The 10,763-nt window shown below is 37.2% G+C and overlaps 1 long non-coding RNA gene across 1 annotated transcript in view; it reads left to right on the top strand.

Moving 5' to 3' along the window:
- The first annotated feature begins 163 nt into the window (after positions 1 to 163).
- LOC132370542 (uncharacterized) overlaps positions 164 to 10,763 on the top strand; it is a 96,572-nt gene continuing 85,972 nt past the window's right edge. The window contains exons 1-2 of the long non-coding RNA XR_009504610.1: positions 164 to 508; positions 751 to 1,052. This is a non-coding gene — a long non-coding RNA (uncharacterized LOC132370542). The remainder of the gene's footprint in view (positions 509 to 750; positions 1,053 to 10,763) is intronic.

Genomic DNA, 10,763 nt, shown 5'->3' with positions numbered 1-10,763 from the left:
GGTAACAATTACCCCGGAAGAGCAAAATCTTTGCCCCGGAAATTCCAGCGCCATCTACCATAGAAATGAGACGTTCTAGGCCAAACTCTTGGAGGCCTGAGAGGACCGAGTTTGTCACGTGACTCCCTTTTCTCTCTCTCTCCCATTTCTGAGGCTCCAGGCTTGCAATAACGGAGTGTTCTCTCTCCGAAATCCTACCTCAGGGTCTTCACAGCAACCCTGTGAGAGAGGAAGCACCACAAATAATAAATTACTTTTTCTGCAGAAGGGGAAACGGAACCGTGAGACAGGGAGTCCTTGCCTGAGGTTGCGTAGGAAGTAGAGACCACACTGATTTACAGGTCGGAGGTCTCCTAACTGGGTTCTACTCTTCTCACCTGCGCCCTCCTCATCTAGGTCTGTTCACGTCTCAACAGCCACGCCCCAGACCTCAGTCTAGGTCCTAAGGCCGTCCTAGTGCACGAGTTACATATCCCCTGGTCTCAGACGGGCAAACGAGCGCAAAGAGGTAATTAATTCTAGGTGAAGAGCTAGTTATGTCAGTAAGCAGATGGGGCGCTGAAGGGAAAAGAATTAATCCACTAGATTTGGATTTTTTGCTTTATTTCTTCGTTAGGCACCGAAGAGCAAAGTAATAAGAGCAAGAAAAACTTCTAAAATAATCTTAATAGTAGCTAATGGTAACTGGGTGTTATGTGTCAGGCACTGTTCTAAGCACTTTACCCTTATTATTTCTTCATTTCCTCTTAGTGACAACGATGTGGCAGAGATGGAGTTGAAAGAAGGAGAGCTAGTGGAAAGTATGTACCAGGAATAGGTAGATCCTGAGATCCTGAGGCTTCCTTACTGACATGCGGACACATGGTGGCTGTCAGCTAGGACCTCTGTGGGAACTATCAGCTGGAACACATTTACATAGCCTCTCCCTGTGGCCTGAGCTTCCTCACAGCACAGCAGCTGGGTTTCGAAGTTGAGTATCCCAAGAAATAGACTGATAGAAGCTGCATGGCCTCTTCTCACTTAGCCTTGGAAGTTACAGAGTGTAACCACAGGTAGGATATGCTGGATTTTTCATCTTTTTTTTTTTTTTAATGAGCTTTGTAGTACTATATATGCCTTGAAATGCTTGCATCCCTGGCTAAACATCTTGACTGCAGGTTTGGGACAGACTTTGAGGCAGAGGCACCCAACTAAACTGTGCCCAGATTAATGACCAACAGAAACTGTGAGATAGTAGCTGCTGGGTTTTTGTTTTCTTTTCTTTTTTTTTGGCCGCACCACGCGGCATTTGGGATCTTAGTTCCCTGACCAGGGATCTAACATGAGCCACCTGCAGTGGAAGTGCAGATTCTTAACAACTGGGCCATCAGGGAAGTCCCAAATAGCTGTTGTTTTAAGTCACTGAGTTTTGGGGTAAACACAGCAACAGATAATTAATACACTAACTAAAGAGGGGAGAAAGAGAAAGAACCTTGAACAGTATTAGCCACTGTGCTGCTCCTTAAACACTTGACTTGGCAAGCTTATCCATGCCCATTATTTGAATTACCCTGTGTGGATGATTCCCAAATCTGTATCTCCATCCCAGAATTGTCTCATGAACTACAGACATTTACACCCTACAGCCTACTAGACATCTCCACTTGGAAGTTCCACAGGCACCTGTCATTCAACTTATCAAAAATTGAACTTATAAAGTATGGACTTTGGGTGATGATGTGTCAATGTAGGTTCATCAGTTGTAACAAATGTACCACTCTGGTGGAGGATGTAGATAATGGGGGAGGCTATCATGAGTGGGAGGGGGAGTATATGAGAATCTCTGTACCGTCCCCTCAAACTTGTCGTGAACCTACAACTGCTCTAAAAGAATAAAGTCTTAATGAAAAATGTTGAATTTACAGGAGTTCCCTGGTAGCCTAGTGGTTAGGATTCTGGGCTTTCACTGCCATGGCCCGGGTTCAATCCCTGGTTGGGTAACTAAGATTCTGCAAGCAAAAAAAGCAAAAAAAAAAAAAAAAAAGTTGAATTTACAATCTTCTCACTCAATTCTGTTATTTCTTCAATGTCCTGTTTTATGAAAAAATACCACCTTCCATTTAGTTGCTCAGGTTAGAAACCTTGGACTTAGCCTTATTTCCTTCCTCTCTTTCACTCTTCATATCCAGTAATAATAACAATATTTATCATTATTATTATTATTTTAACAAGAAAATGGCAACTAACACTTATGGAGGGCTTATGTGCTAGGTACTAACTGTTTTAGGCACTTTATATGTATCAACTCATTTAATCTTCACAGCAACCCTAGGAAATAAATGCTGTCATTATTCCTATTTTACAAATAAGAAAACAAGTAAGAAGGTTGAAGTAACTTGTCCAAGGTCCGTAGCCACCAAGTGGCTGAGTATGATTTAGAACCTAAGCTGCTGGGCAGCACAGCCTACACCCTTCAACCACTACATTCTAATGCCTCCGATCAACCAAGTCCTGTCATTTCTTAACTCCTATCTCATGACCTGACCCCTCACTCTTCCTCCAGCCCACTTCAAGCCATGTCACCTCTTAATTAAACTGTTGTAAGAGCCTCCAAATTGGTCTTCATTCAGTGAACCCAGAGGCCCCATAGTCTTTGGGATAAGAGATACAGGAAGGATTATAATCTTGTGTGGTAAGTGTGGTATTGAAGTCTGCACAGACCCAAGTGCCATGGGATTGCTCTGCATGAGAATCCGGAGAGCACTTCATGGAGAACTGGGACTTGAGAGTGAGGAGTTCAAAGACAGAGAAGGAAAAGAAGGAGTGGAAGTGATTCCATTCAATGGCACAAAAGAGGCACGAGATGCTTGAGAACTGCAAGAATTTGTGTGTGGCACATGATGGCATGGTGGGGCTAGAAAGTAGGCAGGGACAATCTGGGAAGGGCTATGTACAGCAGGCCCTTGGCATTCATAGATAGCCTGCCACAAATTATCCCTCAAATCTGTAACAATTTCTAAGACAGATGGTGAGGTGATAAATGAGCCCAGGTGACTTCCCTGCAATGACACTCAACTTAGCTTTCTTGCCTCTTTCCATGACTTAACCTACCTTACCACTCGCACAAAACCATACTTCATTGTGTGGGTTTCTTTCTTTTGGGGAGGGGGTGGGAGGAGAGGATATTATATACGCTATCATATTCTTGAATTTAAGGTTTTGAGAAGGTCTCTATTAACATCCTGGGACAATGTCAGGAGTCTGGTGTGAGCTAAAGTTAACTTTTATAATGTAGTGGATGAATAAACAGATAGACAAGTAAAATTAAATAGCTGAAGAAAAAAACATGAAGGGGGGGAAACTCAGGGAAAAAACTATTAAAAAATTAAAATCATAAAGTGATAAAATAAATTAGATAAAAGAAAATAGTGGTTTTGTATTCTATGCTAACCCAGGTTAGTCCTTCACTCTTCATATCCAGTAATAATAACAATCTTTATTATTATTATAATTTTAACAAGAAAATAGCAACTAACACTTATGGAGGGCTTGTGTGCTAGGTACTGTCAGTCTTTTTCATTTTAACCATTCTAGTGGGTGTGTAGTATACCTCATTGTGGTTTTAATTAGCATTTCTCTGATAACTAATGGTGTTAAGGCACTTTTTCATGTGTTTATTGGCCATTTGTGTATATATATACACACACACATATATATATATTTGGTTTGGTTAAGTATATTTTCTAATCTTTTGCCAATTTAAAAAAATTGGATTGTCTTTTTATTGTTGAGTTGTAGGAATTATTTATTCTGGATACAAATACTTTGTCAGATGCCTGTGTTATGAATGTTTTCTCCCAGTCCGTGGTTTGCCTTTGGATATTCTTAATGGTGTCTTCTGTTGAGCAGTTTTTAATTTTGATGAAGCCTAATTTACTCATATTTTCTTTCATGGTTATTGCTTTTAATATCCTGTCTAAGAAATGTTTGGTTACTCCAAGGTTGTGAAAATATTATCCTATTTTTTTCTAGAAACTTTATAGTTTTGGCTTTTCTGTTAAGGTATGTAGAGTGACTTGGAAGCCATATGGGCAGACAACCCTCTTTAGAAGTTTGGCTTGAAGGAGTGCAGGTGAATGGGGTTGGTAGCTAGAAAGGAAAGGAAAGAATCAGGGTAGTAAATGGATGAACTATGTGGAATGTTAATTATATGTCAATAAAGATGTTAAAGGATTAGGGTAGAGTTTTGTTTGTTTTTGCTTTTTGTGTGTGTGTTTGTTTTAGGGATAACAAGAAATATTACAGCATGTGTGTAGGCTGATGGCAATGATTTAGGTGAGAGAGAAAGAAGGAAGATAAAGAACTTAGCAGGGATGACTGCCTGAAATGTCCTTAACAAGGTGCAAAGGAATAGGATACTTCTGAGCTTATGTAAAGTGGTTGATATTTGTCCAGGGGAGACCCATCTGGGTGAGGTGATATCTTGTGATTTTGATTTGTATTTCCCTAATGATTAGTGAGGTTGAGCATCTTTTATTTGCTTTGTTGGCCATTTGTATATCTTCTTTGGAGAAATGTATGTTCAAGTTTTTTGCCTATTTAAAAATCAGATTTTTTTGTTGTTGTTGAGTTGTAGTAGTTCTTTATCTATTCTGGGTATTAACCCCTTATGAGATATATGATTTGCAAATATCTTCTCTATTCCATGGATTGCCTTTTCATTCTGTTGTTTGTGTCCTTTGATGTTCAGAAGTTTTTCATTTTGATGTGGTCAAATTTATCTGTTTTAGTTTTCTTTTGTTGCCTGTGTTTTTGGTGTTATAGCCAATGAATCACTGCCAAATCCGATGTTGTGAAGCTTTTCCTCTATGATTTCTTCTAAGATTTTTATAGTTTCAAGTCTTTCATTTAGGTCTTTTATCCATTTGAGTTGATTTTTGCATATGGTGTTAGGTAAGGGCCTAACTTCATTCTTTTGCATGTGGATATCTAATTTTTTCAGCACTATTTGTTGAAAAAACTGTATTTTCCCCTATCAAATGGTGTTGGCACTCTTGTCAAAAATTATTTGACCATGTATGTGAGGGTTTTTCTGGGCTCTATATTTTGTTCCATTGGTCTATATGGCTGACTTTGTGCCATGTGTCTTTTTACTATGCTGTTTGATTATTGTAGCTTTGTAGTAAGTTTTGAAAGCAGGAAGGGTGAGTCCTCCAACTTTTTTCCTTCTTTTTCAAGATTCTTTAGGCTATTCAGGGTCCCTTGAGATTCCATATGAACTTTAGGATTAATTTTTCTATTTCTGCTGAAAACATATCTTGGTGTATAGTATTAACATTTTAACTGTATTAAGTCTTCCAATCCATGACATGGGATGTCTTACCATTTATCTGTGTCTTCTTTAATTACTTTCAGCAACATTTTGTAGTTTTCAGTGTACAAGTCTTTCACTTCTTTGGTTAAGTTTATTCCTGAGTAAAAAATCAGTTGTATTTCTATACATTAGCAATGAACGACCTAAAAATAAAATTAAGAAAAACAATTCTATTTATAATACCATCAAAATGAATAAAATACATAGGAATATATTTAACAAAAGAAAACTATAAAACGTTCTTGAAAAAAATTAAGGAAGACCTAAAATAAAAGGAAAGACATCTCATGTTCATTTATTAAAAGACTTACTATTGTTAAGAAACCAATATTCCTTCAAATGATCTGCAGATTACATGTAAGCCCTATCAAAATTCCAATTGCCTTTTTGACAGAAATTGATATACTGAACCTAAAATTCATATGAAAATTCAAGGTACCTAGAATAGTCAAAATAATCTTAAAAAAAAAAAAAAAAGCCAAGTTGGAGGACTCACTTCCTGATGTCAAAACTTATTGCGAATCTACAATAATCAAAACTGTATAGTACTGGCATAAGGATGAACATATGCATAAGTGGAATCAAATTGAGAGTCCAGAAGTAAACTCATACATTTTTGGTCAATTAAGTTTTGACAAGGATTCCAAGATAATTCAGTGGGGGAAAGGACAGTCTTTTCAATAAACGGTGCTGGTACAACTGGATAGCCACATGCAAATAAATGAATTTTGATCTTTACCTCACATCATATACAAAAATAACTCAGAATGAATCAAAGATCTAAACATAAACTTATAAAACTCTTACAAATATATAACATAAATCTTTGTAACATTGCATTAGGCAATGGTTTCTTAGGTAAAACATCTAAAGCACAAGCAAAGAAAAAACCCAGAAAAAAATTGGATGTCATCAAAATGAAAAACCTTTGTGCGTCAAAGGACAGCATCAAGAAAGTAAAAGACTAACCTGCAGAATTGGAGAAAATATTTGCAAATCATATATTTGGTAGGGGTGTGGTATCCAGAATATATAAAGGACACTCAACAATTTAAAAGACAGATAACCCAATTTAAAAATGGACAAAGGATTTAAATAGATGTTTCTGAAAAGAAGATTTACAACTGGTCAGTAGGCACATGAAAAGATGTTCAACATCATTAATCATCAGGGAAATGCAAATCGAAAACACACTGAGAAACCACTTGATATCCACTAGGATAGCTATAACAAAAAAAGACTGACAATAAGTGTTACTGATGTGGAGAAATAGGAACCTTCGTGCATTGCTAAAATGTAAAAAGATGCAGATGCTGTGTAAAAGAGTTTAGCAGTTCCTTAAAACTTGAAACAAAGAGTTACCATATAATCTAGTAATTCCATTCCTAGCTATGTACTTAACAGAACTGAAAACATATGTCCACACAAAAACTTGTACACAAATGTTTATTATTCTTAATAGCCCAAGAGTAGAAACAATCCAGTATCTCTCCACTGATGAATGGATATACAAGATTTGGTATATCCATAGAATAGAATATTATTCATCTATGAAAAGGAATGAAGTGCTGATTCATGCTAAAATATAGGTGAAATCATGAAAACATGCTAAATAAAAGAAGTTAGACACAAAAGGCTACATATTGTATAATTCCATTTATATCAAATGTCCAGAATAGGCAAATCCTTACAGACAGAAAGTAGATTAGTGGTTGCCAGGGACTTGGGGGGGGGGAGGGATGGTGAGTGACTGCTAATAATATGGGGTTATTTTGGGGGGTGACAACAACCTTGTGAATGTACTAAAGACCATTGAATTGTACACTTTAAAATGGTGAACTTTATGGCATGTGAATTATATCTCAGCTTTAAAAACCAAGAAGAAAGATTTTAAAATAAAATTGACAAGAACTTTTATTTTGGAAACCATTGCATAAGCACATCCAGACTATTAAAAGTGGCTGTGTCATGGAGAGGACAGTCATCCTGAAGGCTGCTTCCTAGCCTTCTCTCCCCTTCCAATGTGCCTTTTCTGGTTGTGGGTCCCTGCCTTTCATCCTTGCCTCTTTGGCACTGTCCTGATTCTGCGTATAGTATCTCCCAGTAAAATTTCAGCCTTGCCTTCTCAATCAGTCTGAATCTGAAGCCAACTTTCTGATTTTCTAGAATTGAGTCAGCTTGCTTCTCTTTGATGTTGGTAAGCCCTAGTTAACCTCAAAATTCATCCTTAAAAAAAAAAAAAGATGCAATTACTGGCATCCCACTAGCAAGCAATAATGCCAAAGAGAAAAGAAAATGGACATTTCAAAAGAAAAACATGAAACAATTGCAGGGAAAAGGGAGGACCATCTCCCATATTGTAAATTTCAGCTTTCTGTAACAATTGTTCCTCATGATGGAGTTCAGGTATGTTCTTGAGAAGCCTGCTAGGGTCCTAGAGTTTCTCTTCGGAATTTCTGACATTTCAGTGAGAGTTTTCAAATATAGTTTAATATTTCTATAACCTATTTATTTTAAAGACTGGTAGTCAAGTAGGAAACAGATTGGACGGGAGACAGGATGACACTTGTTTTCCATGATAAGGGAGAGCTTTGTATTGAGAAAGTGAATATAGAGGGATGGAGGTCAGAGAGAAATCAATGAGATGGGAAGACCCAGAGCAGGCAAGAGGGAAGGGGCCAGATCAAGGACACAGGCAGAGGGGATGTGGCAAAAACAGAGGTGACATCTGTTCCTTGGAGACTGGAGAGAAGGACGGGTGCTCGAGTGTGGATAAAGTGGCTCTGAAATGGGCAAAGAGGAACAATAAGGAAGCTATATGTGACCTATACCATGAACTAGTAAGTTCCTAGTTGACTTTGCTTTGCGGATGACTTTATGTGTAAAACTAATGTTGCAAATATGAATTCACATTTCCTTAGAGTGTTTTTTCTTTTTTTTTCATTTTAGACTTTTAGGACCTTAAAGAGCTTATGCAAAGTGATTGAAGAATCAGAATGACACACAAGCATTCATCTCACCCAACATTTAATTTAGTTTCACTAGAAAGTTTTCATTACTTTTTATAATTCTACCGCTACTAAATGATCACAGTATAGTAGACCAATTCTCAGATTTTAAAAGAAAACAACTCTTTTACATTCTCTGGTCTCATAACCTGAAAGGGATGTGGGTCGACAGTCATGTTCTGGACCCCACTGTCAGCTCCAGAAAAGAGCTTTGAACTCTCTCAAGGCTGCCACAGCACTGTCACCCTTAGCCTCCAACACAGCATCTCACTCGTATTTGACCAATTCAGTTTAAGTGAACATTTCAAATAAATCACTAAGCAGCACTGTAGCTGGTCATTTCTTGCCAGCATAGATCAGCTTTCACTCCACTAAGTGAAATTCTGATCCAAAAAGTTCTTTACCTAAATAGTGTATCAATATTTTAAATGAGAACTGCAAGTAATGAACTCCACTAGTTTGTTGGGGAAAAAATGAGTTCGTTGTGCATCCTACTGTATTCCAAGAGTAAGGAAAATCTATCAAATCAACATTTGTAGATGAGAATTATACTCAGGATTGGAAGGGCCCCTTAAATGTCTAACCCCTTTTTAAATGTGTTGATCTATCATAGTCCTGCCAAATGGCAGTTCAGCCTAAACCCAAACATCCCCTATTGGTGACAGTTCACATCCAAGTTATTAGAGAACTCTGTAAAAAAGAGTTTCCATAGAATAAACGGAAAGCTTTTGCCTACGGCTTCTGCCCTCTGGCCTAGTTCTGTGCTCCCACAGGGCCACACAGAACAAGTCCAAGGCCTCTTTAATGTGTCCGTTCTCCAGAGGCTAAAGATAGAAATCAAGAATAGCTTTCTAATATCTATAATTCACATCCTTGGCAAATAGCTTTAAACATTATTTTGGGGAAATTGATGCACTTGCAAATTTACTTTCTAGATAGTAAGAGAACAATTCATCTATTCCTGGGGTGATAAAAATTTTCAACCTTCATCAACTTAATGAAAACTCTTAACTTTCTATGTGCTACAAAGTTTAAAATAAACTAAGTTTGCAAACACATCATGCTAAATACATCAAATTATTTAATTTTTTTATTATGACAATTGACATATATTAAGTGAAAGAAATGACAGAAGTATTATAATAAAACATTTTGAAAGAAAATTTACACAATTAGGCCAATAGCCATCAAATAGCTTTGGGCCTATCTTATAACACCAAGAGTTTTGATCAGACTATAGTGAGACACTGAACATTTCATTAACAAAAATATTGGCATGAGCCACAATGTATTCTGGTTGTCACTAACAAGGAGTATTGTATTTAAACAACTATGCACTGCAATTCTAACACACTAGGTGTTCATACACTGCAGTTAACCCCTGAAGCTTTAAGCTACCAGGAATTCCTATATTTTCTATGCACAAAATTTACTTTGTGCATTATTGGAATCACATTTCCAGTTTTCAAATCTCTTCCCCCCCCCCGATACATGCAGTATGTCATACGTGGCAGAGAGCATGCCAGCTTCTCCTGTTTAACTAATAGCGCGTTCCTTATTACTTCAAGAGTTTTATGCTAATCTTGGAGTTTCTGCTTTAGCTCTCATCTCCTAGAAACAAAATAAAGCATTCTGAGAACCTATTCCAGGAATAATTTTTTATGCATAGGAAAATAAAGCATTTCATATAAGCATGTCTGAAAATCCAAGAGGCATTCTGATTAAACACTCCCTGGATCCTAGCTACTACTTTAAAATTAAAATGCAAATCTAACATAAGCCATCTACAAATTCTTATCTGAAATTTGTATTCTTTGCCTGGAAATAAATGATTCCCAGGCTTCATTTCTGAACAGATGAGGAGAGCAAAGAAACTGACATCCTACACTAACTGACAACAGATACAGGTAACTTAGGTAGAAGTTATGGATTTAATTCTTTACAAGAATGCAGTTGCACTACAAAGGTGAGAAATTAGAATGGTAAATTATCAGATGGCAAAAAGTAATGGCACTTAAACAAAGGTGTCAATATAACTTATGGTAAAATGTGCCATATAAGGCTTCTAGAATCAGCAGATTTACAAGATTTCAAAATACTTTTTATCAAGTAAGAAGGGAATTGGAATTTGAATCTGATATCCCTTCCTGCCATGCCTCCAGCAGACAGATATTCCTGTGGAATTAAGTCTACTGAATTGAGTCTATAAGAACCAAATCAAACAATTCTAGTTTCTCCTTCTTTTACAGATTGCAAAGAAACCAAGCTCTGTTCCACTCCCAAACCCCATCCCAGCACAGGACACATCCTTTCAAGGTGTATACAAAACCTCCTGGCAGGTTTGGGCAAGCTATAATTCAGATACCATTATCAAGACTCTACTTTGATAAGAGAACAAAACA

The sequence above is a fragment of the Balaenoptera ricei genome, chromosome 8 (genome assembly GCF_028023285.1).
Source record: "Balaenoptera ricei isolate mBalRic1 chromosome 8, mBalRic1.hap2, whole genome shotgun sequence".
Classification (NCBI taxonomy): domain Eukaryota; kingdom Metazoa; phylum Chordata; class Mammalia; order Artiodactyla; family Balaenopteridae; genus Balaenoptera; species Balaenoptera ricei.
This window is presented reverse-complemented; position numbering and strand designations above follow the sequence as displayed.